Consider the following 24092-nt stretch of genomic DNA (forward strand, 5'->3'; position numbering starts at 1 on the left):
GAGCATGTTGCTATTTACTTGAGAGAACTGATCCACTTTTTCAATCTAAAAGTGCCTTTTTTTTCCCCTCTCTCCTGTCATTCTGCACCTTGTGTGCTCTGAAGCAGTTTGAGTTCTTGTTCATAACGTGTATGAAAGGTATAGGCTGGATGTTAGGAGGAAATTGTTGGCAGAGAGAGTGATTGGCACTGGAATGAGCTGCCCAGGGATGTGGTGGAGTTGCCGTCCCTGGAGGTGTTCAGGAAAAGCCTGGCTGAGGCACTTAGTGCCATGGTCTAGTTGATTGGCTAGGGCTCTGTGATAGGTTGCACTGGATGAGCTTGAAGGTCTCTTCCAACCTGGTTGATTCTATTCTATTCTATCTTTTTTAGCCCTCATAATCAAGTGTATCTATTCAGCTTGGGATAGATCACAATACTACAAAAGATTTATTTTTCCAGCAACCTCAAGAAGTACAGAAATATTTATTTATATATATATATATATATTTCTATGACCTCTAGGTCATTGTTTAGAATGTTTTATTTAAATGTCTTTACCTAAGGTAGAAGAGTCATGTAATTGGAATTTCCATAAACCAGTAAAATTCAGTGCCTGGCTGCTGATGCTCCAACACCTTCTGAGAGGCTGAAGAATATCAGAAACAAAAGCATACAAGACAATACTGATTACAACCATTAACAATTGCTGCCAATATGACATACATCAACCTAGATCATCTTGCTCCACACTTTCTATAATCAGGGCTAGGTTATATAATATCAGCTTAACAGCTTCTTAGTTGACTTCCTGATGTAAAGATAAACATCATTATATAACCTGCCTATTTTAACTTTCTCAGTCAAATTAAGTAGCAAGGTTAGTGTACTATATGGAAGGAGCTTGTCTGTATGAAAACCTGACCCAAGAAGCAAACCTTTGAAGAGCAGATTAGATGCTCTTCAGCAGTGTTTTCCTATGAGTAGTGCCACACTTGTTTGGGGGTTTGCGTGCTCCAATGCTAAGTGATGTGCTTAGAATGTTAATTTGGGAATTTGGCTATGATTAAGTGGTACCCAGTTAAAACAAAATGTATTCAAACTACATTTAACTGTTCACATCATATCAACATGTAACAAATGCCCCCAAAATAGCAAGGTTATCTAATCTGAGCACAAGAAAAGGCCATTAAAGCTCACTGTAGGATTCAGACAGAGGCTGCACAAGGCAGCACCTTCTTCCAGCAAGCACAGAAGGCACTTTTACTCTAGTGGTTTTGCTTTATTTCTGTGCCACAGTACAGGGCATGCCTTGAAGTAGAGCTGCTAGCCATGCCTCAGCTTACTCATTTGCAAACAGCTTTGCTCAAGGAGTTACCTCAGAGTCCTGGGACCATCCTAGCATCAACTCAGACATCTGTGCAAGCCTCCGGACTACAGAAACTGGTGTGTCTGAACCACGCGATCCAGTAGCACAAAGGAAAGTGACATCACAGCATATCACATCAAGATACCTTTGTTTTCCTAACACAAACAATGTGGTTATTTGTAGCAAAGAGTGTGGAGCTGTGCCCAGCTTTATGCCTCTTACACAAGAGCAAGGTCTATGCATGTCTGCTGCCAGCCTGTTGTCCATCACATGCACCTGAAGAAGGAAACGTATTTTGGGATTAAAAACACACATAGGTGAGTGGAAAAGATAGTAAGGGAGTTTGGCAATGATTATTGCAGGATCCCAAATCAGGAATTACCTTCTTCAAAAAGTTAAGAATCACTCTCCAAATAAGCAGTTTATCTGCAAGTTAAGGCATTCTAATTTGCACCAAACTATTTCCAAACACTGCAGGGACGCTCTGAGCATGTGGAATACCCACACTAAGCCCTTTCTCGCCTGAGTTGACCGACGCCTTGTTTAGAATTCCCTTTTCCTATGACGGCTCCTACCTTTTGGGCTTACCAGATCATTAGAGAAGTGCACATGTGACTGCTCTTAGTGAAAGCACAGAGGGCAGACTGCTCGTTTGCCCTTCACAAACCACAGCTCCGTCGGCAGCATTCCCTCCTCCCACCTCTCCTTGCTGCTCGCTATTCAAGATTGTAGATGTTTTCTGCAGAGATATCATTTGAAAGGAGGAGATACCGGGGCCAGCACACTCAGCTGGCCCTCAGGGCTACTGCTGGTGGTGAGCAGGTAATTGAATTACCGGGCACACCTTCCCTTTAATAGGTATTCTTCCTTCTTGTTTGTGTAGAAGCTTTGGGAAGATAAAAGCGAGTATGTTCCACACCTATGTGGAGGAGAAAAGCAGTGCTAAGAAAAGGAATGCAGGTAGACAATTTAAGAGAAGTTTTGTCTTGTTTGGAATGTTATGAATAATTTACATTCTAGGAGGGAGAGGCTGACAGTGACTGAAGCCGAGAGGTGAGTCCTCCAGTGTTCCACTAAAACTGCAGAGCTGGAGCAGCACTGGATGAGCATTGAGAAAACCTGGAAAGCCACTCCAACTATGCAGAGATCTGTTTGCCCACAGTTCATGTATCCTGCCCTTCACTCCAGGTGAAGTGAGCATTTGGTACTGCTGAGCTTCTGCCAATAGCAAGCATCCTGCAGTGCCTGTACAGCTCTCCTGTTATATTTTGATGTGTTCAGGTGCAGCAAGTCCTTGTAAACCTGCTCTATTTGCAAGAACAGAATTGGCGGAGTCCTCACTTGGGTTTTGTAAAAGCACCCTTGAAATCCTGTGGTAGTCTGCTCTTACTGGACATCAAAGAAGTTCTCAGAGTCCAAAGGAGCCTGTTACTGATTCACACAGATTCTACCTTGTCCTTTCAGCAAATCCTCTGTGGTACATAGCTCATTTAAGTTTTATAACTTACACATCACTTGTCTTGCCCCCATACCCTGATCAAATACTACTGCACATTCAAGTTAGTAGAAATTCCAACAGTTTCTGATGGTGTATTCCCAAAGACATTGGATTGGACTCTCAGAATCAACTACTGCTGAACACACTGACTTCAGCATTTTAAGGCTTGCATGGGCAGCTAAAGTCTCCAGCTGGATCCACAGACCCGGCTCTGTGCTCCAGAAAGTCACACTCAGACACAGGTACTCTAAAGCTTTCTACTAGTGATAGTCCAATACTTCTAATCTTCCCAGATCATTTTTGTCTTCTAAATACAGTAGTTCCGGATACAATCCACCAACCTTTATTTTTCAGGGAAAACCACCCATCAAAACATAAATCTTCAGTTAGTGACCACTGATTTTTGCAAGTTAAAAAGTGGTATCACCAGAGCCAGACTCCTCCTCAGATCTGCACTGTTGCAACAGCAAAGCTCACTGAGTAACTGGTTTGTCCAATACCAGGACTGACTCATACGGACATAGAAGTTGTAAGACAGGTGCATGCTTGCAGTTCTTGTCCCATTTCCCTGATCATTTAGAAATGTGGCAGAAGAAACCAGGAAATTGATGTGTACACCTCTCTTCTGGAATGATTTACATGCATACGTTCTCTTAAGGCTGAAAGCAGCTAACAAGTTCCTTGAAGTTCCTCCTCCTTTTTTTTTTTTTGTTGCAGCAACCATGTGGATTAGGACTTGAAGGCAAAATATTTTCCCTTTTCTTCAGTAAACATTTCATGCTCTGCAGAGATGAACTTACATAAATAGCACAGAGTGACTTTGAAGAGCTACAGCACACAAAAAGATGCAGTGAATTTGAATAGTGTAGAGATCTAAGTCCTAACAGGCAAGAGGCAAGAAATGCAGGTATTCAACACAGGATGACCATAAGCCCTCACTGAAACGTGATGGCAAAAGGGGAAGACAATGGAGGCAGGCTTCAGTAAAGAGATTTTCAGCAGGCAGGGTTATCCTAATGGCTCTGTACAAAACACTGGTGAGACCTTACCTAGAATGATGCATAACCACTACCATCTATGCTTAATGAAGGCAAATCTGCACTGGAAGGTAACAGAAAAGGGCTGGAGCAGGGACCTTCCAAAGACACCCTCGGTTCAACAAGGTTATCAAAGAAAAACAACAAGGTTCCTCCAAAAAGCAGAAAGCTTCCTTGCACAAGAGCAGTGAGGTTTGGAGCTGCTTGCTAACTGGTAGAGTGGAAATAAGTCACTGAGCTGCTTCCAAGCTGAAACTTGATAAAGCCAACACATCACAGCAGGCTGAACACAAGTTAAAATCTTGCTTTCCAAGTGCACAGTGTCTTTTCCATTCCATGTCCTAGAGGCTTAGTGCCTTTTACCTCCCTGACTGCATTATATATCTGAGAAGTGACTTTCACAGCCAGATGTGGGCTGCCTCTGCTTTGAAATTGCTTTATACTGAGGGAAATATTGCTTTATACTGAGGGAAAACAGTGTCCAAAGACATTGATTTTGGGTTTTCTTTATTTTGGCAGTTTGGGTTTTCTTTATTTCGACAGTTTCTCTTATACCTTCATTCTTGACATCTCGGGGGTCCTCTTGGAGGTGGTCTGAGCAGTGTTGTAAGGCACTGCAGCTTCAAGATAACAGGCTGCTGAAATGCTAGAGTCCTAAGGACTAGTCTAACAGCTGAGGATAGCTCTAGCATTATAAAGCATTAGATACACTCCTCCAAGGTGACCAGGAAGGGGCAGCTTAAAAACCTGTGCTAGGTGTTTTGTTTGGGTTCCAGGTTTTTTGTTTTATTTTGGGTTGGGCCTTTTTTCAATGTGTTTTTTGGTGCTTTATTTTGTTTGTTGGGGTTTAACTGCTTTATATTTAATCATATTAAGGGATAAAATACAGCTAGTCAGAAAGACTGGTATTCCTCTCAAGGCTGCACTGAATTTACTCTTGGTGCACAGGTCTGAAAGCACAAAAGTACAGTCAAGAGAAGCTCGGTCAGAATCACAAAATCAGTCAGGTTGGAAAAGACCTTCAAGATCATCAAGTCCAACTCGTCACCTAACACCTTCTAATTAACTAAACTGTGGAAGTAAGTGCCTCATCATAGAATCAACCAGGTTGGAAGAGACCTCCAAGATCAGCCAGTCCAACCTTTCACCCAGCCCTAGCCAGTCAACTAGACCATGGCACTAAGTGCCTCAGCCAGGCTTTTCTTGAATACCTCCAGGGACGGTGACTCCACCACCTCCCTGGGCAGCCCATTCCAATGCCAATCACTCTCTCTGCCAACAACTTCCTCCTAACATCCAGCCTATACTTCCCCTGGCACAACTTGAGACTGTGTCCCCTTGTTCTGTTGCTGGTTGCCTGGCAGAAGAGACCAACCCCCACCTGGCTACAACCTCCCTTCAGGTAGTTGTAGACAGCAATGAGTCTACATGAGCCTTCTCTTCTGCAGGCTGCACACCCCCAGCTCCCTCAGCCTCTCCTCACAGGGCTGTGTTGCAGGCCTCTCACCAGTCTACCATCCTTGGTCTAGATGCAAGGACTCTAAATACTTGCCTTACCAGAAACAACTCAGTATTTTCCTATATCTCCTGGCATCGTGCAGATGTAGAGCACATCTCACATTTCAGAAGCTCACTAAGGATTAGCTCAATTATTAATTAAAAATCTCATTTGGTCATGATTCTATCTCACATGCTAGAGGAAGCAGTCCATTCCACTGCAAACACTTAGTTCAGATTCTCTGAACACTTTCCATCATTTAAAATACAACCAGCAGCACAAAGAAGGAAAACTCTCTGATTGTCTGTGGCATTACATTACAATTCAGATAGGACTAGGTCTGCTTCTATTCTCTGTAACAATATGATAAAACATGCTGTGTCTGTTATTGATTGTTTGTTAAGGCTGTTTATGCAAGGTGCATCTTCAGTGTAGTTCCAGTGAGTTTTTGCCTCTGCAGTGTCTTTGTCTCTGCAGATTTCATCTTTCCCAGTGTTGGCTTAATGTGGCTAAAAATGATTATTTTATGGGTAGTCCTTGCGCAGTGAGCCACATGCTCATATTTATGGCAGAAGCAACTTGTACCTTCAAGGAATTAGCAACTGAAGTGTGCTGATTTCTCTCTGTGGCTGTAATTAGCTGCTAGGTACCTGCTGTGTCTATTTTTAGTACAGGCCCACAAATCTCCAAGCATCAAAGGGACACTGTGTGAGTATAAAGCAATCTTCTTGTATCTCATTTGATTATAAATGCAGACTGAGTTTGGGTCACTCAGGACATGTTTGATTCTCCTGCTACCCTGCCCAGCATATACAGCACTGTGCCCTCTACGCTGGGCCACAGAATGTTGGTGATTGTAGTGAGGGCACTAAAGGAGGCTCAACCTTTATTGACTTACAGTGCTTTAGAAATTTCACTACCCATGCAATAAGTGCAATAAATTAATGATGTGATCTGGCCCTGCTAAGTTTAAATTAACATTTCCACACAATACAAACACCTGCTGCTTTTTCTATTTTTGCAGCAAGTTATTTTTGTAAACTCTTGACAATTGAATATGTGAAAAGCATGAAACTCCCCCAAATACTCTGCAGATTAACAGCCCACACATGGCTCAACTCCATTTTGTTGCTGGTGCCCACAGGGGAAAAAACACACTGCTGGCCCAGGCAGCTGTCACTGTTAAAGCCATGGAAGCCACCCCATAATCACCACACTCAGAATGCAATCCTTAGCTTCATACCACAAGAGTTTCTGCATTATATATGCTGAAAGGAGAAGACAAGTTTTCACTTTACAAAATGCTCAGATGCTTTCCATGTCCTTACAGACCTGGGGAGTCTCATCTAGACTCATTAAACAACAGGCAGAGTATTTTGGCTCACCTCTATAATGCCCTTAAAAGCAGCTTGTTGCACAGAAGTCAATAGACCTTTTGAGGGAAACTGCTCAGTGAGAAGGAAAGATGAGGTAGTGTGTGGGAAGTGCAAAACAAGAGTCCCTTCTAGCTTGTGTTGATGGAGTAACACAAGCTAGCAGGGATCTGGAACATCAAGCATTGCCTTACGTATTCCATGCTTGCTGCTCCCCAAGGCCTCCTCATCCTTGAAGGCTGCATTTGGGCAGCACCTTGCCCTAGGAGTAATTGAGATGCTCACCTGGGGACCGAGTTCCCCTGAATACCTGAGATCACTTAAATGTTCTTAGCTTGAACCAGAAACAGCTTCAAGAATGCCCCCTCAGGAGAGGGAACAACTCCAGTGCTAGGGAAAGAACTGCCTGGGAAAGGTGATGAGAGCAGCATTACAGAGAGCAGCCCCAGGGCTAACAGAGCATCAGGGCCCGCCAGAAGGCTTCCTGGGACACAGGCACTCCACCACAGAATTAATTTTGTTTTGATCATAGACTGTGCCAGAAACAACCCATACACTTTCTTCTTACTGGAGAGCTACATTCCATGGGCTCAGCTCTGTGCTACTGATCCCTCCAGCAGCACTTCAGGAACATCTCTTCCTGAGAGGAGCCACTCAGCTAATTTCTGCTGCTTGTGAAAAGTGTATGTGCAGACAGGAGTACTTCATCTCTACTTACACTTCAGCTTCCTTTTTGCTAGCACATTATAGGAGACATTACTTCAATAAGCTGTCCATTTGGTGGAGATATGCCACTTGTAATCAGAACAGGTCTCCTGTATCAGGGGTTCAGTTCACCAGGACTGCCACTCGCAATCAGAACAGATCCCCTGGCAGTGCTGTATCAAGGGGTCAGTTCAGCAGGACCCCTGCACCCTCTGCATCAAAACAGCTTCCAATGAAGCTTTCTCTTGAAGCTCTCCTATCATCTCAAGTGCATATAAGGCTTTAACTCTGCTCTCTTGTCTACTGCATACATAGTGTACCTCGCAGGTCACTGAAGTAACCTTAAAACTGATGTTTTAATAGCAATAAAAATCTCTTTGAAGTTCTTGAAGGACTGTCTAACCATTCTTGAACTCACTCATTTCCCAGACAAGACTCTGTGCAGGCAGCCAAAAGAAAGGTCTCTTCAAGCTCTCTTACAAATTACAATGGAGAATTTCAGACATTTCCTCTAGAGTGTCTCAGATAAGGCTGCTAAGCAATACCCAAGCTGTCTTCATCTTCCAGGTAACAGGCTGAGGCAGACTTATTCCACAGCAGCCATCTAGTCTTTTCCAGTTATCAATATTGTTTATCTAAATAATCTATTCAGCAGGTTATCCAGGCTTACTACCTGTGCTTCCACATTATCTGTGAGTTTGTTTCAGTAGAGGAGTTTTGGTCTCTTTGTTTGCTGAAGTTTGTGGGCTTGGATTTGTTTGGAGAAGGCTGGAATGGTGTTGATTTATGTCCATTGTAGATTCATAGAAACAACCAGGTTGGAAGAGACCTCCAAGATCATCCAGTCCAACCTCTCACTCAGCCCTAGCCAATCAACTAGACCATGGCAGTAAGTGCCTCATCCAGGCTTTGCTTGAACACCTCCAGGAACAGAAACTCCACCACCTCCCTGGGCAGCCCATTCCAATGCCAATCACTCTCTCTGCCAACAACTTCCTCCTAACATCCAGCCTAGACCTCCCCCAGCAGAACATGAGACTGCGTCCCCTTGTTCTGTTGCTGGTTGCCTGGCAGAAGAGACTAATCTCCTCCAGGCTTCAGCCTCCCTTCAGGTAGCTGCAGAGAGCAATGAGGTCTGCCCTGAGCCTCCTCTTCTGCAGGCTGCACACCTCCAGCTCCCTCAGCCTCTCCTCACAGGGCTGTGTTCCAGGCCTCTCACCAGCTTCATCACCCTTCTCTGGACACGTTCCAGTATCTCAACATCTCTCTTGATTTGAGGAACCTAGAGCTGGTTTGGGGTTATTTGGGGGGTTTTGTGTACATGTTTTTGTTTGGGTTTAGTTTTGTTTTGCTTTTAATTCTACAAAGGACATTTTATCTCTATGATACCAGTGTGAAGGAAGGATGGGAGGAGGTCTAAATTAGCAGTGGTTTTGTGTTCCCATTTGCAGCTCTCCAGGCCAGACACTTCCCTAGCGTTACTGTAGTACTGTGAAGTTCCTACCCTCATTGAATGACATTTTTGAGCAGAGGAGTAAAGTAGCATTCTCTCACTGTGGAGGGGAAGAGTGAATTACCAGATACATTAATAAAGGCAAATAATTTTGCTATGCCAAATTACAGCAGAAGTTCTCTATAATCTCTCATTTCTTCTTCCAGCTATACTGAACACTTGTATGTAGCCTCTGACACTTTTTCTGGCTCTGCAAGCCCCCCCCCCCCCCCCAGTTATTATTAGGTTGAGGAACTAATACAGAGGGGACTTAGATGTTTTTAATGTAAACAGGTTGCCCAAGGAGGTAGGAGGGGGGGCTTATTTCTAGAGATATTCAAGGTGAGGCTCGATGACACTCTGGGCAACCTGATCGGGTTGAGGATGCCCCTGCTGACTGCAGAGGAGGTTGGACTAGATGACCTTAAGAGGTCCCTTCCAACCCAGACCATTCCATGACTAGGATCCAACACAGATGCTCTGCAGCACAACAGTGTTATCTACACCTTCCTTCACACTGGCTGTGGTATTTTTCTGCTTCACACCTAACACTGGTGGCATTTGGGATACAACTGCAAGACTAGCTCAGTTCCTGGCAGACTGGTTACATCGCTGATAGCTGCTGCAGCAAGCCTCAGGGCAAAATTACTACACAGTGAGACTGACTGGCTTGCCTGAAACTGGAGTTCATGCAGCTGGGGAGCTGCTGGCATGAAGATAGATACCTCTTCCTCCGACCCGAGCCTTGTTGGCCCAAAACATATTGGACTAATCACATGTGCTCCATCTGTACCAAGCCTTAGCACAGTGAGGCAACAGCAAAAGATCCAGGTGCCCACATCCTACTGAAGGCAGCATGGAGCTACATTTAGACACAGAAATCCACCAAGCACAGATCAACAACGAGCAGGTGTGGCTCCACCAGAGCACTATGAAAGATCTAAAGCAGCTGACCACATTTGTGGTTTTTTGTGCTGGACTTTCTGCTCCTACTGTCAAAAGCCTCTCGCTTCACCAGTTTGATCCATCATCCTGAAAGAGCTGCAGTCAGTGCTCTGCAATCGCCTAGATCTGATTTTCTTCTTACTTTGCAGTGCCATTGCACTACTACTCATGAAACTGAAAGCAGAATAGTAAAACCCATACATATGCAAATGGTTCCACAGAACTGTCTAAAGTTCCTAAGAGACTGCAAGGAAAAGAGACATGGAAATGTCACAGATCTTCAGCATGACTCAGGGGGCATCCAAACAGTGAATGTGAGTCATGGACTGCGTGGGCACGGACAGGTATGTGGGTAGGCTTCTGGAAGCCATATGGTTTCCTGCAGAAGCTGAATAGCAGCAGAAGCGGTGGTGGGAAGAAGAAATGTGACGTTTTAGCACAGAACAAGCTGCTTAACCACTGCCTATCCCAGAATTGAGCAGGGCCTTGCAAGGGGTGGCTTCCATCAGCACTGCAGAATAGCATGGCTCTCCTCAAGAATGAGATCTCTGTACAGGAAACTCTTTGCAGCACAATGAAATTTAAGAGGGTGAGAGACAATTATATTGCCAAGTATATTTTTTTTCCTAGAGACTGATCTTTGAAGAACTCTCTGTAGGAGACTGCAGTCTGGCAGAAAAGGGACAGCATGAGGGGGGACCCTGGCAATGTTAGGCCTTTGAAAGCAGCTGTAAGCAATTTCATCTGAACTCTAATGATGTTTGAAAATGAACAGCCAAGCTTGGATCCGGAGCTGGATCCATACTTCCTGGAGCCGAAGGAGTTGTACCTGCTTAGCGCTGTCTAAATGTGCTATGGAGTACTACAATTACATATCAACTTCAGCTCCTCCAGTCAAAGAACAGGCATGCTACAGCTGTCAGTTACCAGTAGTGGACAGTGCACAGACCTACAGATCGCTGAAGATGAGGAACATCTGAAAAGCTGCAGCACCACCAGGGAATTCACTATCTGTCCCTTCACGTTTACAAGGTTGTTTTCTCTCAAGGGTAAGAAACAAGGAGGTAAAAGAATCAAACCACAGCTTCTTTTGTTTTAGGTGAGTAGCATGAGCCAGGGCACACACTTATCCAAAGGTTAACTGTGTATGGTGAGCATAAACTGTCCCTTCTTGACAACTGCAGCCAGTTTATTTTTCTGCAAGATAAAAATCAAAGGAAAGAATGGATACCTTTTCCCACTTTTCTTCCTACAGCAAGTTCTGCCCCCAGCCCAAAGCCCTTAAAGAAACTGAAAAGGAAGGGGTAAATAGCAGTTACAGGTTATGGAATTTAGGTTTTTCTAGTTAGAAGTCTGTATTAGTGCAACATAGCATCCAGTGGCTGTGGTGCATTTGGCTCCTGCAACTTCCATCTCAGACCTGACAGGAACAGGAAACAGGTAAGGAAATCTGAATGGAATTGTGTTTATTTTGCCAGCCAATGGTACCTAGGGACATGAGGCTTGCATGCTGCTTTGGGTGTGGTTCTCATGAGTGCTGAGGGTCTAGAAATGGAACTGAGGTGTTTCCACCCCCACTCACTGCAAACCTCATCTGCTGCAGAAATGGTGTAAGAGTTCCACTGAACTGGAAGGTTTCCACCCAAACTGGGTGTTTTGCTAGAAAGCATCAAAGTCCTGGACAAAGACTGTGTAGAGGAATGCACATTTCCTTTAAGTTCTGTACCTAAAGGAGAGAAGTACTCCAGGACAACTGACCTAGAGTATGGCCTGTGGCTTCCACAGTGATGGGAAACCCTGTTCTCACCACAGCAAAGACATCCACAAAGAGTCACTCTGCTTTAGGGGTGAGAATGTCACTCAGAAGTACTTGTAGATGACTTGATACCCTTCTGGCAGCACTGCTGTTGCATTATAGCAGATTCAGTGAAAGAAGAAAGAGAACCATCTTGATCTAACAACACATGAGAAAAGCTGGAATGGCAGAAATGGGGGTTGAACTTGATTATCTCCTTGGGTCCCTTCCAATCCCTAATATCCTGTGATTCTATGAATAAAATTCTCTTCTGAGCTGTCAGAACATCTGTGCTGATGTTGCAACAGGCAAGAGGACAGCAGAGATAAAGCAAGCTACAAAACCAACCAACCACCATTAATGTTTACTTCTAAAAGCTATTTGAAGTGTGTGGACACTGAATAATGAGCCCCATGTTAGAAACTGATTGGAGTGCTTGGCCACTATTGCCTGTTGGCCGCTGCAGGAACAGTACTATCAGTCTTCAAACATATTGCTGGTACAGTTTTAGCTGGAGGTTTTGAGTGGAGTGCTGCTCCATCTTTGAGTGAGAGGACAGAGAATACAGATTAGAATGTCTCTTTGAGCTCCCTGCGCAGCTGTGACACCTCAACACCTTGAAATCAAGACATTACGGATAAAAAGGAAGCCTTTTTCTTGTACAGAAGTCTGCAATGTTTGCTTGGACAGGACCTGGTCTCAGTGATGGGCAGGGAGCAATCAGGGCAGTACTATCACAGAATCTACCAGGTTGGAAAAGACCTCTGTGATCAAGTCCAGCCTATCACCTAGCCCTTCTAATTAACTAACCCATGGCACTAAGTGCCTGACCCTGCCTCCTTTTAAACACCTCCAGGGACAGTGACTCCACCACCTCTGCAGGCAGCCCATTCCAATAGCAAATCACTCTCTGTGAAGAACATCTTCCTAATGTCCAGCCTAAACCTTCTCACATGAGAGAGATGACAGAGCTACCAGTTCCAAAATTAGTGCCCTGCCTAAAAAAGGACTGCCTCCTGACTGCCCGTCTAAGGCATGTCACAGGTGTACTCAGTCAGCTACCGGCTGAGCCAGTTTATAGCCAGAACACTTCAGCCACACCAGCAAAAATGAAACAGGCAATTGCCAGCAATGTGTGAGCTGAGTACAAACTCCTGTGCAGGTCCTACATCCAGCTCACTCAGAGTTGATACACTTCTTGTACCATTCCTGACCTTCATAAGGTCAAGCCTTCACAAATAAGTGAAGCAATATTAAATACACAAGCTCTAGAAGTCTCATGTAGCTTTTAGATGCTACTCTTTCTCCAGAATCAGTGATTTGATTAATTAGCTCTAATTTAACATGATTAAGATGTCTCTGCAAGAGCTTGAACATAACTGATCATGAAATAAACATAAGCTAATTACATCTCACTGATATTGCAATCAACTGCACAGGCAGCTGAGTCCCTGCCCTCACTGGAAGAGCAGAGCACAGATCCCAGCTCCAGAGAGGGCATTCCCTAAACAACAAGACTGACAAACTCATTTGTCCCAGAGGATAGAGACCTTCTCCATCCAATGTGGAGCTAATGAAAAGGTTTCATTACAGCAACATGGCCCAGGAAGGAGGAACAAAGCATGTCAAAAACCTTTCTGACAAAGAAAACTGAAAGCAAGTTTAGTAGGTCCCTGGAGGGGGGCTCAGGTCTAAGGGCCTGATTTCTAAGTTCTCTTTCTTACCCTGAAAGGTTGGACTAAATGATCCTTGAAAATCTCTTCCAACCTGGTATTTTATAAATCATGAGGAAGAGACATGCCAAGCTAGGGCAGAATGGCAATGGGAACAGCAGGATCCTCCCTGGAGCGTCTATACCAAGTTCAAGCTTTCAGTCACCTCACTGCCACCAGGAGCAGCCCCAGTAGCCACTTGCTCTCAGACCAGTGAGGGGAAGTGAGCCTGGCATAGGGGTGGTGGGAACCAAGTCTGCATGCAAATGTGACAGGATAAAGCAGGTTTCTCTGGGGCTCCATTAACTCTGGGCTCTTCCCTTCTGCACTCTCAAGTGGTGATTTTGGCTCAGGGATTGAAATCCTGTACTTACTTCCATGCAGTCTGTGCAGTTGCTGTGAAGAGGTTCAGAAGAGCCTGTGAGGTGGGCTGAACATTTCTCTTGCAACCTCTGTGGCAAGTTAATCGTTGGTTATAAACCCAGCACAATCTTGTTAACTTGCACCTGAGCACAGCAGCCACTTAAGAGAGCAGCCCATCATCCAGCTCCTCAGGCACACAATTCTCACATGATCTCACAGCATGTACAAGGCTGTTTAGGAAACAAACAGCACAGAGATTCAGTAAGGGTCTAGAGCAATTGAAAAGCAAACAGCTACCTGGTTAGCAACATGAGGTCTTCAAGAAAAGACTCGATGAGGCACTTAGTGCCATGGTCTAGTTGACTGGATAGGGCTGGATGCTAGATTGGACTGGATGATCTTGGAGGTCTCTTCCAACCTGGTTGATTCTATGAGGTGTTACACTCCACCTGTCTGGAGGTGACAATCACCTGTCATGAAGATCAGGTCTCTGCTGCACTAGGTAGTGCAGACAGAAGAGTTGCTACTAAACATTTGGTCTTGTGGGCTTATTCCAGTGTTGTTGATACCTGCTGGGGAGCCTGTAGCACCAGCTGAACCTCTGGGCTGTCTCACACCTACACTGCAGGAGCAGTCCTGCCCCTCTTCTCTGGCAGGGCAGAAAGCAGCAAAGAGGCAACTTATGAGGCAAAGTAACTTGGCCAAGGTCATCCAGGAGAGCCACATGCAAGGCTCCACTGAAACAAGCAATACGATTTGGATCTGGGCATAGGGCAGGGAAAATACAGTTCTAGCAGAAAGACTACCAACTTCTGAAGGGCTGTTTGGCTGTATGCAAGAGACATCCTTTGAAATTCTGATAGGACAAGAGCTGCAATTGTCCCTTAGCCTTGCCAGGAGAAACAAGAGAGGTGGGATGAGCTTGAGCTCCAAAGAAAGAAGCAGAAGACATACATTGTGAGAAAGCAAAACTTTCTCACACTATTAATAAAGTGATTTTATATTGCTAAAAAAAAACCTAAGACATATGTACATGATGCTGGACTTGTTTATTCTAACACAGTAGCAAAAGATTGCTTTATAGAACATGTTAGGAAGTAAGATTTGCAAAACAATAAACCATAGGTTTGTAATTTCATTCTCATGTCACAACACTGCATATGCAACTCTGCAGAGCATCTGTCTTCTCACTAAGCCTGTATTGCCCCTTCTTCCCAGAGGAATGGGAGGAGGAACAGCTCTGAGCTGCAGATTTCTTTGTGGCTGTCCTTGATGGATGATGGTGACATAAGCTGCCTGTCTTGGGGATTTCACGTAAGCTGAAGCTTGGAAGGCTGAGCCACACAGAAGAAGCGCCAAAGCACACCCAGGAGCCCAAAATAGGTAAGAGAAGGAGGTGCATAGACTGAAGTGTCTCAGAAGCACTAGATCTTGACAGCAGATTAAATATAAGTTGCTGTGAATGTGAGGTTAGTCTAAACCAGTTCCAACTAGACAGGGAGATGTCATCCTGCAGCACATGTCACAGGCACAGTGAACAGAGTGCTTGTAAGTAAAATTCCTCCCTCCAGCCAGAATGAGAATTCCCAAATCAAAAATTAGTTCAGCTATAAGCTCTCACTACCACAAAAAAAAATTTTGGAGAGTGGAAAAGACAAGTTTTGAAGCAGCAAAACCCAAGCAACAGTGATCAGAAAGAGGAGTACAGAGGGTCCTAATACAGTGTGAGAGCATTGGTTGTACTTTCTCTGCCACTAGAGTGACCTGGTGTGACATCCAGAGCCAAAAGGTTGCATGGACAGTGCAGGAATTAAAGGACAGTTTCTACCTCGGCTACAGTCAGGCTAACTTTACTGCAATGGGGGGGAAAGATGTGTGGCTGCAGAGCCACCTTTAGAGAGGGATCCATAGCCTCTGTGAGGAGGGGCAGACTGACTGTTAGCAAGTGGATTTTCCTTATACACACCTCAAAACATCTCTGGCCAGTTTCCCCTTCCTTGAAGGCAGGCAACAATGCCAAACAGCAGCCTGTTGACTACATCTTCAAAGTGACATTCAGAAGAGACACAGAAAAATAAAAGTGACTGTGTCTGAAAATGCAAGCATTGACTTGCTAATACATCCTCATGCAGCGTGAATCCAGACTAGGGCATAAGGGTGTGCTTGAAGCATGCATGTGAAGAGGGCAGGGATGTAACCAATGAACTGCAGTTGTCACTTTCAGAGGTGACTGGAGATTTTAGAAACAGGAAGATTTCATCCTTCTTGATGAGCTGTACGTGAACAGCTAAGAGAAATTCTGTCCCTGGGTTGCTAAATCCAAACCAACACATTCACCTTTAATCTACTGCATTTTAGAAAGCATTAGTCAGACTAGACACATGACACTGGTTACCCCAGAAGGAACAGTAAGTAAAGCTTAGAGCCTCCTAAGCAGTTTATAGGCTATACATTATGCTTCAGTGCCTCCTCTAAGAAAAAACCTGCAAAATCCTTCATCTCCAGCACTTCAGCAACAGAACTGACAACCAGCTGTGTGAGATGCTGGGGCATGTCACAAGGTTAACATCCAGCACAGAGGTACCTCTTCAGAATCACAGAATGCTTTGGGTTGGGAAGGAGCTCTACAGGTTATCTAGTCAAATCCTGTCTGCAGTCAGTAGAGCCAATCTCCACTAGATCAGGTTGTCCAGAGCCCTGTCAAGCCTCACCTTGAATATCTCCAGGAATGGGGCCTCAACCACCTCCTTGAGCAACCCATTTGAGTGTTCCACCACTGTCATGGTTAAGAACCACCCAATCCATACCTAATTCCAAACCATCGCCTCTTGTCCTGTCACTACAGGCCTTTGTAAACAGTCCATCTCCAGCCTTCTTGTCCCCTCAGAGCAGAACCAGCATCTCTACAGGACAGCCTCACTACCAGCACAGGCACAGAGCACTTAAAGATCATCACTGCTGCCTCTTTTCATACATCACCACATAATACTTCCCAGACCTCCAGGACTACATATTTGTGCCTGTTCTACATGCCATGGTGACTGTGGACTCTGTGGTTCAATGTTCCTGAAATCAAGTGACATTTTATCTGTGTGAGATCCTATGTCACTAGGTGGAAATACATGGTCACAACAGCATGGTAGAGAGTATAATCCCAGGAGGAACTGAGAAGATGCCCAAGAAGGAACTAGTTCCTTCCTCAGTTGGGGCTGGCTGGACACAACTCCCTTTGCAGATCGACGTTATTCATATGTAAATGAAAGCTGGTTCAAAGGCTTCTGTTGAATTCTTGATTCCCCCTGACTCTGGCGCTCAGTTTTCTCCAATTTTGCCAGCAGCTTAGTCAGAAGCCTTTCAAACCACTGGAAACATCTCAATTATATAACTAACCAGAAAGGGAATATCTGCAAACTGCAACAAGGGAAGGTTTTGACTGCCCAAGTTTGAGGCTATAGAGAAAGCTTGTATGCTATTGATTTTTAGATAAAGGTGGTGAAGAGGAAGCTAAAGACAGCTGTGATGCTCTCCACCAGACCCTCCAAGGGCCACAGCAGCCAGCAAGGTTGTTCTGTGCCTACATAATCACATGCACCCCATGGCTATGTGAAGCAGTTTGACTCCTCTCCGTCAAGGAAAGGAATTGCACAGGAGGTGTTTTTTGCAGCCTTAGAGGCAATTTGGCAAGCCCCAAAAATGCTTTGTTCTCCAGGCCAGGCTTCACAAGAGTGCCCCATCACCTGATCTGCATGAATGAGCCTTTTCCTATTTAAGCTTAGCTCCCAGCTGATGGACAATGAACTGCTGAGCCCTAAATGAAAGGCCAGGGCCAAGGGAGGCTGGAGAGTAAAGGAGTTAAGCAGTTATCAGCCATGGGTAGTGAACAGGAGAGAAGGGATTTATCTGCCTGAGAAGAGACAAAGATGAGGGCAGCATGAAAGGAATGCAAAGAAGCTCAGAGACAGGAGCCTTCGGTGTCACAAGATGTGTAACCCTTGAGAGCCGACACGTGATGGCTGCTCCAGTATCAGCTTGGGAAAAGAGAAGTGGTTAAAAAAAGGTTATCATCAGTTGAGCACATTCCTTTAGACCAAACCTGTAAGAAACACAGGTCTGACTCCAAATTCCCAATTTCAAAAGGCAAACTGATCAGCCCTAGGAAATAGATCACTGAAGCTGAATCTAAATTGGGGAAAAGCAGCTCTTAAACTAATCTGTAACTTGTATCTTATGCAAAAAAAAATGAAGTCTTGAGCAGCATTGCAAGCCCAGGTGCCCATTTCACCACCTCAGAAGAGTAGCTGAATCATGCAGAGACTCCAAGCGCAATGGAATAGGGAATGCAAGCAGAGGTACCAGTATGTAGTGGGACAAAAACATTGGTTATCACCCCTGGCAATCCTCAGAGCAAACACCACCTCACACTATTAAACAAACAAGAAATGTTTATCCAGCTATAGGAGAAAAAGTAGATCAAAGAAAAGAGAAAAGAGAGTCTCTTTACAGAGAACACAGGATACATGCTCATCACAGGATAGCCCAAGCTAGCTTAAATGTTGGCCTTATTTCTCAATAGTAAAACTGTATTGTGAGGTAGAAGGCAGGATGGATAATATGGTAAATAAATACTGTCATTAGCTGATTTTTCAGCCCAGAAATGGGGGGAATGCCGTTTCACATACTCAGCTGAAATAAACTGACACATGGAGCTTCAGAAAAAGCAATATTTGAGACTGAGACTTAGTAACGAGGACTCGTTAGACTTTGTTCTTCCTTTTCAATGCCAAAGGAATTCCCTTGGAGCTTATCCCTTCGGACTTGAAAGAAACAGCTGACATGGCATCAGAGCGATGGAAAAAATGAAGATATTTTGCTAGAAAACAAAGTACAAAGTCAAAAGCAAGTGGCCACAAGAGAGGTAGTGGAAAGCAGTGTTTACAGAGGCAGGATAAGTCTGAAGAGGGATTATTTCCATAGGTCCTTAAGGGTCTGCCACTGAGTTTGGTATTTACTTTCATGCCTGTTAAAATGTATCTACCTTTCTTTAATACAGGCACCAGGAAACCAGCCAGCTTCAGAAGGGTCAGTGGCAGATAATTCAAGCCATGAAAGAAGAGCAGTGGAGAGGTCTTTCCCCTCAGGAAACAGGCAGAAGACAGGAAGCAGTTATTTCAGCACCCAACAGCAGTGTTGCAGGCTGAGGTAGCAGCAGCCCTCTCACCAATAGGGCAAATGGGAGCAAAAAGTCAAACTCATTTCCACCTTAAAAGGAATTCACTTGTGAAGAAGAGCAGGGCATGGGAGTGGGTGCACCCAGGCAGAGACACCAACATCAAAGCCATCCTGTTCTGTAGAAGCACACCATTCCTATCTTGATGCCTGCTTCTTTCCACTCACATTTGGGCAGGGTTTCACTTCACACTGTGCCAAGGTGCTGTACAAGCTGGGCAGGGAGTGTTTGCACAGCCACTGTACCTGCAGCACTGGCAGAGAGAGGCTGGGAGCCAGCAGAGGTGCTCTGCTGCCTGGAACTGCCAGGACAGACTCCTCGGTCACAGTGGGTGCCCTGGGAGCAGCTGCTCCTAAGTAATTCGGGAGCATTTCTAACAGTATTAGTCACCACCCTTACCCTGACACATTCTGACCCGTCTAGCCAAGTTAATGACACAGACCTTGCTTCACAGCGGTCAAATCTCTTGGCTCACCAAATAGTGGCTTGAGTTTCCTGCCTTTCATAAAAGCTAGGAGCCCCTTAGTATCCAGCTCATTCAAGGAAGATAAGAATCACTTGGCACAGGCTTTTTCCTCACTTGTAGGTTAATATCATTGTTCGGACTCTGCAGAGCACTTAATAGCTCTCTCCCCTCTCAACCTCCAGTAAAAGTCTTTGCTTGATGGGGCTGAATATCAGCCAGGCACTGCCAGTTAAGGTGAGGTGTTCTTTACTGGTGTGATCATTTTCTCATCCAGCTCCACGACCAGCAACCCAGCCTGTTATTCTGTCCCTTGCATCTCTCATTTGCCTTGGATACCACTGAAGACATATCCAGAGCCTTGCAACACCAAGTTAGTGACTTGTTCACCAAGAGCAGGGTCTGCAATCAGACCCCAAGAGGTAGTGGCTGAGTGCAGAAGGTGGCAATAGCCACATATCAGGGAAGTACTCTCAACAACAGCCCATGCCTGTAAGCATGGCCTGGGCCTTCTGCCTGGTAATGGACTCTGCACGGTAATGGTCAGAGCCAGACAGCATCAGATGTGTCCTTCTGTTCTGATACAATGGCACCACTCCAGCAAAGGCAACACAGCTCAGAGAAATTAAGCGGCACAATTTTAATTAAAATTATAAACTAATGAACTGGATTCCCAAGGACATGACAAAAAAATCTAATGCTGAGCTTTCATAGTAAGGCTAATTGCATAGACAGAAAGGTAACAGTTTTTAGCGTGGAACAAGTGTGGGAACTGTGCAGAGACCTCTGCACCTCCTTTGAAGACTGAGCTTGCAATACTTCTGCCTACTTAGTCCTTCCCTCATGACTTGTTTGCAAATTTACCATTTCCTTCCCATTACAATTTAGTTAGTGTGGTCATACAGAGTGTCCAGCCCTCATCCTAAAGCTGTATCCCCCTTTGTAGCCATCATTCTATCTCTGCAAGTCCGCAGAGCTCATTTAAACCATCTGCTGCCTGTTAGTGGTGTAGTGCTTTGTGTCAAGCTAGAAACTGAAGAACCTTTTGTTGCAGCTTACCTTACACAGAGGTGCTAGTAGTCATGGATGAGCCTTTACAATTCATAATTGCAGAAGTGTGTCTAAGAAGTGCAGCCATACAAAGAATATTAGTAAGTATTAAGTGACTATATATATGCACACACACAGAGTTCTAATGGGAGATGTCCCTGCCATAGGCAGGGGATTGGAAGTGGATGATCTTTGAGGTCCCTTTCAATCTACACCATTCTATGACTTGACTTAAATGGGGCTGCTTTTCATGCTGCTGCATGGTCCTGCATCTGTCCCTGGAGTGCTGCAACGATGGTGCGAGCAGGAGTGTTCCCTCTGGGTTTTGCTCCACTAGTACTCTTAAAAGCTGAACCCTCAGTGCTAGATAATAGCAGTAATTTTGAAAGCAGCATCTCTGCTCTATTAAGCAGCTACAAAGACACCTAGCACTGCTCAACCAGTTGGACTTTTGCTAAGGTAGTGTAGAGCTCTTGAACTGCTCCTGCAACTATGTGTCCAGAGCTTGACAGCCTCTCTGCAAAGCCTTGCTAGTGATATCCACAGGAAGACGACTCAAGCTTTCATCACCCTCCCCTGGCATTGCCCGCATCAGACAATGGTGGATGAGAAGCTCAACATGAGCCAGCAGTGTGCACTTGCAGCCCAGAGGGCAAATCAGATCCTGGGCTGCATCGGGAGAAGTGTGACCAGCAGAGCAAGGGAGGAGATTCTCACCCTCTACTCAGAACCTATCTGGAATACTGCATCCAGTTCTGAAGCCCTGAGTACAAGAGAGATGTGGACTTGCTGGAGCTTGTCCAGAGAAAGGCCACAAGGATGATCAGAGGGCTGGAGCAGCTCTGCTATGAGAACAGACTGAAAGAGTTGGGGCTGTTCAGTCTGGAAAAAGAGCAGGCTCACAGGTGACCTTCTAGTATCTGACAGGGGCCTACAAAAAAGCTGGGGAGGGACTTTTCAGGATATCAGGGATTGCACAATGCAGAAATAGGAAAGGCTGTATTCAGTTTAAAAAGCTGATGAGAAAGAAATAAAACCAAGGAAAACAATACAAGAAAACTCAGCAGATATCACCTCTCTACAGTTCTATAATGTATTTGTTGCAACCCATTACAGGACAAGAGATGGAGGCTTCCATCTGCTCTGGCTAGGCTCCTTGGGGCACAGGACATGGTAGGGGTGGGGAGGGGGGGGGAGGTGTGTATTACTGCAGCAACAAGAAGTACCTAAAACTGGTCCACTCCTCCCAAACAGGCTTGAGCATTTCTCTCAGAAGGCTGAGGGAAGATGGGAACTGCAGCTCTGTTTCTAAACCCATGACAAGCTCTCTCTCACTTACCACAGCAGTTACATAAACGTTTCTTGGAAGAGAAACATTTGCTGCTTTTTCAGGAGCCTGTAGGCAGATGCGTGTGCAGCATGTGGGGCAAAGCAAGCTGCTGTGCTCTCCTGCAAACAGCACAGCAGTGTCCTGTTCTGCACCCATTCACTCCTTGCACCTCTTCTCTTCCACTGCACAGAAACTGCCTTGGCAGAGGCCTCTGGAAACATCTGGATGACAAACTGATGTGTTTGTCTTGTTTTCCCAACATAATAAACCCCCACTTTAGAGAGAAGCTTAGTTCTGCTCTCATCTCCTCTTAATTGCACTCACAGAATGGCAGCATTCATCAAGCCAGCTTCGTTCTTTCTTTTCCCTCCTTGTATGCTTCCTCCAGCCATGTGCCTAACTCACTGCAGCATCAGCTCAATACCCATCAAAATATTCATACAACATCATACCACTAAGTGTCCCCTAGAACCAGAAAAGCATTCAAGCTTTGTCAGGTGTTGTGTTTCCCCAGTGAGAATTACTTTTTTTTATTTATAACTATCCACAGAGATTTTCCTATGTAAACTCACATCAGTAACTTCAGTTCTTAGTGTCTGAAGCAGCAGTTCCTTGACCAAAATCAGTGTCTGTGATAGACAGGAGAAGGTAATGGGTACAGAAATATGGTGGGGTTGAATCATCAAAAGCTTCCTGGTTTAGTTCCTGCTAGAAACAAATCAGCAGTGAGGACAGAAATGCTAACCTTTCTGTCACCTGGCTTTAGAAACTAGAGTAGGGTCGTACTGGTTCACAGTGGGGTTAAGTATTGAAGCAGCACCTTGCAGCATCACCAAGTTCATAGTAACAATGGCTGAAACATGCAGCCCAGTGCCCCAGACAAAAAAAAATCCCAGAACCCCAGGGAGCTAATGAAACTAAACACCAGCTGAGGGGTTCATCTCAGCTTTAGAGACCAACAAGAGAGTGCACAGATGGTACCCCACTCAGGAGACCATTCAATTGAAACACAGCCTCCAGACAGACAAATGTGAGCAAAGACCTCATTTCACTCTACAGCCCAGTCTAAACCTGGTCTTTTTTTCTGCACCTAAACATCTCCCCCAGCCAAACACAGCTCCTCAGGGCCAACAACAGAAGTCCTGATTATACATCTGAATTCACATCATCACACAGAACTAACCAGGCTGGAAAATACCTTAGAGATCACCGAGTACAACCTATTACCTAATACCTCCCAATTAACTAAGCTGTAGAATCAGCCAGGTTGGAAGAGACCACCAAGATCATCTGGTCCAACCTATCACCCAGCCCTGTCCAATCAACTAGACCATGGCACTAAGTGCCTCAGCCAGGTTTTTCTTGAACACTTCCAGGAACAGTGACTCCACCACCTCCCTGGGCAGCCCATTCCAATGCCAATCACCCTCTCTGGCAAGAACTTCCTTCTAATATTCAGCCTATACCTCTGCTGGCTCATCTTGAGACTGTCCCCCCTTGTTCAGTTGCTGGTTGCCTGTGAGTAGAGACCATGGGACTAAGTACCACGTGCAGTGTCCTTTTAAACACCTCCACAGATGGTGACTGCACCACCTCCCCAGGCAGCCCATTCCAGTGCCAATCACTTTCTGTGAAGTACCTCTTCCTAATACCCAGTCTAACCCTACCCTGGCAGTTTGAAACTGTCCTGCAGCTGTACCTGTTGCCTATCTGCTTCACCCCTCACCTGTCAACAAGCATAGCCTTCAGTGTGTATTCAGAAACATCACAGTTCTTCCCTGGAAGAAGTAGACATCTCTTCCAACAGAACACCTTTGCTCCCGATATTTGGTCTCACCATCCAATATCTCCAGATTCTTTTCCAGGTGGCATGCACTTTCTGAACTGATACACAGCGTAGATAGGAGGGGCTTACTCAGCTGTTCCAAGCACAGAAAGTAGCTGCAGGATGGCCTGTGAAGTTCTTCTTTGATACAGCTTTCCCATGGAAAATGCCTTCATGTAATCTACATTAAGAAAGTAGCTGGGCATAAAGAAACATGGGGATGCTGGTAGATAGTAGCTGAAGATGAGGCAGCAGTGTGCCCAGGTGACCAAGAGAGCCAATGGCATCCTGGCCTGTATCAGGAACAGTGTGGCCAGCAGGATGGGAGGTTATTCTGCCCCTCTACTCAGCACTGGTCAGGCCACACATTGAGTACTTAGTCCAGTTCTGGGCTCCTCAACTCAAGAGAGATGTGAAGATACTGGAACATGT

At 45.1% G+C, this 24092-nt stretch overlaps 1 long non-coding RNA gene across 3 annotated transcripts in view; it reads right to left on the bottom strand.

Moving 5' to 3' along the window:
• Nucleotides 1–504: 504 nt before the first annotated feature.
• Nucleotides 505–24092, bottom strand: part of LOC135180295 (uncharacterized) — a 34278-nt gene continuing 10690 nt past the window's right edge. Inside the window, exons 2-4 of one of the 3 annotated variants that reach the window (XR_010304373.1) lie at nucleotides 13777–13995; nucleotides 1357–1623; nucleotides 505–627 (exon numbers count right to left, since the gene is read on the bottom strand). This is a non-coding gene — a long non-coding RNA (uncharacterized LOC135180295). The remainder of the gene's footprint in view (nucleotides 628–1356; nucleotides 1624–13776; nucleotides 13996–24092) is intronic. The other 2 variants (XR_010304372.1, XR_010304371.1) reach the window with 2 other exon arrangements.

Source organism: Pogoniulus pusillus, chromosome 13, assembly GCF_015220805.1.
Source record: "Pogoniulus pusillus isolate bPogPus1 chromosome 13, bPogPus1.pri, whole genome shotgun sequence".
Lineage (NCBI taxonomy): Eukaryota > Metazoa > Chordata > Aves > Piciformes > Lybiidae > Pogoniulus > Pogoniulus pusillus.